At 44.5% G+C, this 5867-nt stretch overlaps 1 long non-coding RNA gene across 1 annotated transcript; it reads right to left on the bottom strand.

Annotated features, from left to right (window-relative positions):
- LOC139394450 (uncharacterized) lies at positions 1–2790 on the bottom strand. Its single transcript, XR_011629825.1, has 3 exons — positions 2677–2790; positions 892–1001; positions 1–235 (listed from the first exon to the last, which is right to left on the bottom strand). It is a non-coding gene; the product is annotated as an uncharacterized lncRNA (long non-coding RNA).
- Positions 2791–5867: the final 3077 nt, after the last annotated feature.

Below are 5867 nucleotides of genomic sequence, written 5' to 3'. Positions count from 1 at the left end.
TATGTAGTTGACAAGGTAAATTGAATAAGTAGAAAATATATTACGATATATAGTACTTAGCATAATCTTATTTAGCAGTTCAGAGGGTACCGAGGATGAATCCTATTTCTCACAGATCCATCTGTATTGATAGGAACAGTCATAGTCCCACCAAGCTCCTGTGTCTGATGACCAGGAGTAGAAGTACACACAGTTCTCTGCTCTTCCACCATTAGGCTCTTTACTGTTCCAATACCTGTAGAAGAAACAACACATAGAATCAGACTGTCCACTGTTCCAATACCTGTAGAAGAAAAAACACATAGAATCAGACTGTCCACTGTTCCAATACCTGTAGGAGAAACAACACATAGAATCAGACTGTCCACTGTTCCAATACCTGTAGAAGAAACAACACAGAATCAGACTGTCCACTGTTCCAATACCTGTAGGAGAAACACCACACAGAATCAGGCTGTCCACTGTTCCAATACCTGTAGGAGAAACAACACATATAATCAGGCTGTCCACTGTTCCAATACCTGTAGGAGAAACAACATAGAATCAGGCTGTCCACTGTTCCAATAACTGTAGAAGAAACGACACAGAATCAGGCTGTCCACTGTTCCAATACCTGTAGGAGAAACAACACATAGAATCAGGCTGTCCACTGTTCCAATACCTGTAGAAGAAACAACACAGAATCAGACTGTCCACTGTTTCAATACCTGTAGGAGAAACAACACATAGAATCAGGCTGTCCACTGTTCCAATACCTGTAGAAGAAACAACACATAGAATCAGGCTGTCCACTGTTTCAATACCTGTAGGAGAAACAACACATAGAATCAGGCTGAACCTCCTTCTCCAGACAGTGATGTCATAGTGACACAGAATTCATTAATGTCTTACTTTGTGGTCAGTGGTGTGTAGTCCACCCATTTCCAGGTCCCCTCAGAAACAGAGTCAGTCAGACCAATCCAGACATAGTTCTTTACCCCGCATAACCAATTGACAAATGTCTGTAGATGTGGAAGAGATTCAACATTGTTAATACCTAGCCATTTCTACTCGCTGTCTCGCTCGCTCGCTCCCTCTAAATTAATTTCAATTCAATTTAAGAGCTTTAATGGCATGGGAAACATATGTTAACATTGCCAAAGCAAGTGAACTAGATAATAAACAAAAGTGAAATAAACAATAGAAATGCACAGTAAACACTTTCAACAGTTCCAAGACAATAAAGATACTTCAGATATTATGAGCAAGTAGATAAGTACAAAAGGGAAAATGAATAAACATAAACATGGGTTGTTTTTATATTTTGTTTGTTCTTCACTTGTTGCCATTTTCTTGTAGCAACAGGTCACATATCTTGCTGCTGTGATGGCACACTTTGGTATTTCACTCAATATATCCAAGAGTTTATCAAAATTGGTTTTGTTTTTTTCAAATTCTTTGTGGATCTGTATAATCTGAGGGAAATATGTGTCTCTAATATGGTCATACATTTGGGCAGGAGGTTAGGTTCTGCAGCTCAGTTTCCACCTCATTTTGTGGGCAGTGTGCACATAGCCTGTCTTCTCTTGAGAGCCATGTCTGCCTACGGCGGCCTTTCTCAATAGCAAGGCTATGCTCACTGAGTCTGTACATAGTCGGTACATAGTCAAAGCTTTCCTTAAGTTTGGTCAGTTACAGTGGTCAGATATTCTGCCACTGTGTACTCTCTGTTTAGGGCCAAATAGCATTCTGGATTTTTTGTTATTTCTTTCCAATGTGTCAAGTAATTATAATTGAGTTCTCTCATGATTTGGTTAGGTTTCATTGTGTTGCTGTCCTGAGGCTCTGTGTGGTCTGTTTGTGAACAGAGCCCCGGGACCAGCTTGCATTGGGGACTCTTCTCCAGGTTCATCTCTCTGTAGGTGATGGCTTTGTAATGGAAGGTTTGGGAATCGCTTCCTTTTAGGTGGTTGTAGAATTTAACGACTCTTTTCTGGATATTGATAATTAGCGGGTATCAGCCTAATTCTGTTCTGCATATATTATTTGGTGTTTTACGTTGTACACAGAGGATATTGTTTGAAGAATTCTGCATGCAGAGTCTCAACTTGATGTTTGTCCCATTTTGTGAAGTCTTGGTTGGTGAGCGGCAACCTCACCAGACCTCACAGCCATAAAGTGCAATAACTGAATAACTGATTCAAGTATTTTTTGCCAGATTCTAATGGGTGTGTCAATTTTATGTTCCTTTTGATGGCATAGAAAGGCCCTTCTTGCCATGACTCTCAGATCCTTCATCAGCTTTGTGGAAGTTACCTGTGGCGCTGATGTCTAGACCGAGGTAAGTATAGTTTTTTTGTGTGCTCTAGGGCAACAGTGTCTAGATGGAATTTGTATTTGTGGTCCTGGCGACTGGACCTTTTTTGGAACACCATTATTTTTGTCTTACTGAGATTTACTGTCAGGGCCCAGGTCTGACAGAATCTGTGCAGAAGATCTAGGTGCTGCTGTAGGCCCTCCTCGGTTGGTGACAGAAGCACCAGATCATCAGCAAACATTTGACTTCAGATTCTAGGATGGTGAAGACCGGGGCTGCAGACTGCTCTAGTGCCCTCACCAATTATTTGATATATATGAAGAGGGAGGGTATTAAGCTGCATCCCTGTCTCTCTCTCTCTCTCTACCACACACACACACCTGTTGTTCTTGGTTCTTGATGACAACCAGGTCTGCTCCTCTATATCTGCAGTCCTGTCTGCTCTCCTCCCAGGATTTTTTCTCAGTAGAGACGTAGTAACAACTGCTACCAAGCTTCTTCCATCCTCGCGGACAAACTATAAGTTGAACATTTCCTTCTTTAGTCACTTTATTACAACATTTAATTAAATATAAATCAAACACTCAAGGAAGACGGGTACTAACTAATGGACAGTTTGGAAGTCGGACTTTGTTTCACACATTTTTCATTTAAATATTTCCTTTAAAGTTGAATTGCCTGTTTGTAAGTGACATGTGAACTGATACAGAGACTGTCAAACAGAACAGTCATTAGACAATTTGACTCACCTTTCTCAGCTAAAGATTGTTTCAGACGTTCTGTCTCTTTCTGTAGCTGGTCTCTCTCTTTGGTCAGGGTGTTGTATCTAGTCTGTAGCTGGTCTCTCTCTTTGGTCAGGGTGTTGTATCTGGTCTGTAGCTGGTCTCTCTCTTTGGTCAGGGTGTTGTATCTGGTCTGTAACTGGTTTCTCTCTTTGGTCAGCGTGTTGTCGCTAGTCTGTAGCTGGTCTCTCTCTTCGTTCGGGGTGTTGTTGCTAGTCTGTAGCTGGTCTTTCTCTTCAGTAAGGTTGTTTCCGCAGGTCTGTAACTGGTCTCTCTCTTCAGTCAGGGTGTTGGAACTGGTCAATTGGTTTTTCTCTGTGAAACAATATGACCAATGAACAAGGTAACAGTGGAATTTGGTTTACTTTCTGATTTGACTGGAATATAAATGTAATTGATCCCTGGTCATTACACCACTGATGATGAAGAATGTTTGAGTGAGAACATATCAAACTCACGGTAGAGAAACAGGCCCATGATCCCAGCCAGTAGGAGAACACACAGCAGCCCCAGACACCCTGCAGCAGCTCCAGAGTATCTCTTCCACCACTGACAAGACACTGAAGCACAAATTATTACCATAAAAACTTGCTGTATTTGTGTCTAATTTTGTGTCCATTTGCTGTTTGAATCACTGAGGGAAATACACAAGATTGACAAGGGACAGAACACCAGAACTGAGTTCCAGAACCTGACATATTCTACTGTTTGACTTCCAGAACTACTTCCAGAATATTGGCTTAAACATAGTGCAGAGTTCAGGCACCCAAAATGATTGCCGGCACCTATTTCAATCAAAATCATACTTAATTTGTCATTTGCTTCGTAAACAACAGACTTTTCCAACAATGCAGAGTTAAATATACAACATTGAAAATAGTGACACAATAAATAAATACACAGTGAATAAACGAAGAACAATAACAAGTCTAAATAATATGGCTACAGTGCATTTGGAACGTTTTCAGACCTCTTGACTTTCTCTACATTTTGTTACGTTACAGCCTTATTCTAAAATGGATTCAGTTGTTTTTTCCCTAATCCATAAACATTGTCTTCATCAATCCACACACAGAGCCTTTTAGGTACAATGTTCACTAGTATTCGAGCAACAGCCCAACTCTTATGCTAGTGAACGGGTCAAGATATCCTTCCTGACTGGATGCCTCCGTGCAGCTCGGCCCGTCTCTCTCCAGGGGAGAGGCAGTGGTGAATCAGCACTAGAAGCTGCCTATACTGTGGCCAGGTTGGTCACTTTGTCTCCACTTATTCCCTGCGTCCAGCAAAAGTGGTGGCTCGGCAGTAGTGGGGGACCTACCGTTGAGCCAAATCGCCTGCCCATCTCTCCCCCAGACCCCTGCTTGACGGCGCCCTCGTGTGGCAGAGGTTCTTCCCCTGCCTGCTCTCATCGACTCAGGCGCCGACGAGAGTTTCCTGGACCGTGGTGTCGTTACCCAGTTGGGCCTGGACTCTGTTCCACTCGATTCACCCCTCGATGCCAACGCTCTCAACGGACAGCTCCTCGCCCGTGTCTGGGAGAGGACCGCCCCTGTCATCCTGCATCTCTCTGGAAAGCACCAGGAAAGGATCACTTTCCACATAATCGACTGTCCTCACTCTCCCCTGGTTCTTGGCCATCCATGGTTAAAGTTGCACAACCCTCAGATCGACTGGAACGCTGGAAGGGTAACCATTCGGAATTATTTTTTTTTCACTAGAATGGTCTACATTCTGCCCTTGCCCCTGCCTTGTCTGTGCCGCCATTCCAGAACCTCCTGACCTGTCATCAGTTCCTCCAGAGTATCACGATCTAGCTCCTATGTTCAGCAAGCACCGCGTCCTGTCGCTGCCACCTCAACAGCCGTACAACTGCACCATTGTCCTCCAGCCTGGAGCTCCTCTCCCCTGTAGCCATTTGTATAACCTCTCTCGCCCCGAGCTGGAGGCTATGGAGAGGTACGTCCAGGACTCCCTGGTTGCAGGACTTATCAGGCCTTCTACCTCCCAGGGGTGGGTGCTGAGTTTTTCTTTGTGAAGAAGGATGGGTCACTGAGGCCTAGACTGAATAACATCAAGAACAAGTATCCTTGCACACTCATCAGTGCCACTGTGTTCACCAGACTGGACCTCCGGAATGGCTACCACCTTGTGCGCATCAGAGAGGGGGACGAGGGGAAAAATGCGTTTAACACACCACTTGGCCACTTTGAGTATTTGGTCATGCCTTTAGGTCTTACTAATGCCCCTGCAGTTTTCCAGAACCTGGTCAATGATGTGCTGAGGGATGTGATTGGACACTTCGTTTTTGTCTTTGTGGATGACGTTCCGATTGTTTTCTAAGGACCCTGAGTCTCACCAGCAGCACTTTCGCCAAGTTCTCCAACGGCTTTTTGTCAAAGCTGAGAAATGTGAGTTCCATGCTTCCTCTGTGTCTTTCCTGTGTTGTATTATTGCACAGGGGGAGTTACGTACGGACCCCACCAAGACATGGCAGTCACAGAGTGGCCTACGCCCTCTAACCCGAAGCAGATATAGCATTTCCTGGAGTTTGCCAATTTTTACAGACGTTTCATCCTCAACTACAGTCATCTGGCAGCACCTGTCACCACTCTCACCTCCCCCTCCACTCCGTTCCACTGGACCCCTCAACTACAGTCGTCTGGCAGCACCTCTCACCACTCTCACCTCCCCCTCCACTCTGTTCCACTGGACCCCTCAACTACAGTCGTCTGGCAGCACCTCTCACCACTCTCACCTCCCCCTCCACTCTGTTCCATTGGACCCCTGAG

This window comes from Oncorhynchus clarkii, unplaced genomic scaffold (genome assembly GCF_045791955.1).
Source record: "Oncorhynchus clarkii lewisi isolate Uvic-CL-2024 unplaced genomic scaffold, UVic_Ocla_1.0 unplaced_contig_9841_pilon_pilon, whole genome shotgun sequence".
Lineage (NCBI taxonomy): Eukaryota > Metazoa > Chordata > Actinopteri > Salmoniformes > Salmonidae > Oncorhynchus > Oncorhynchus clarkii.
Note: the sequence above shows the minus strand (reverse complement) of the source record. Positions and strands in the feature narration are given on the sequence as shown.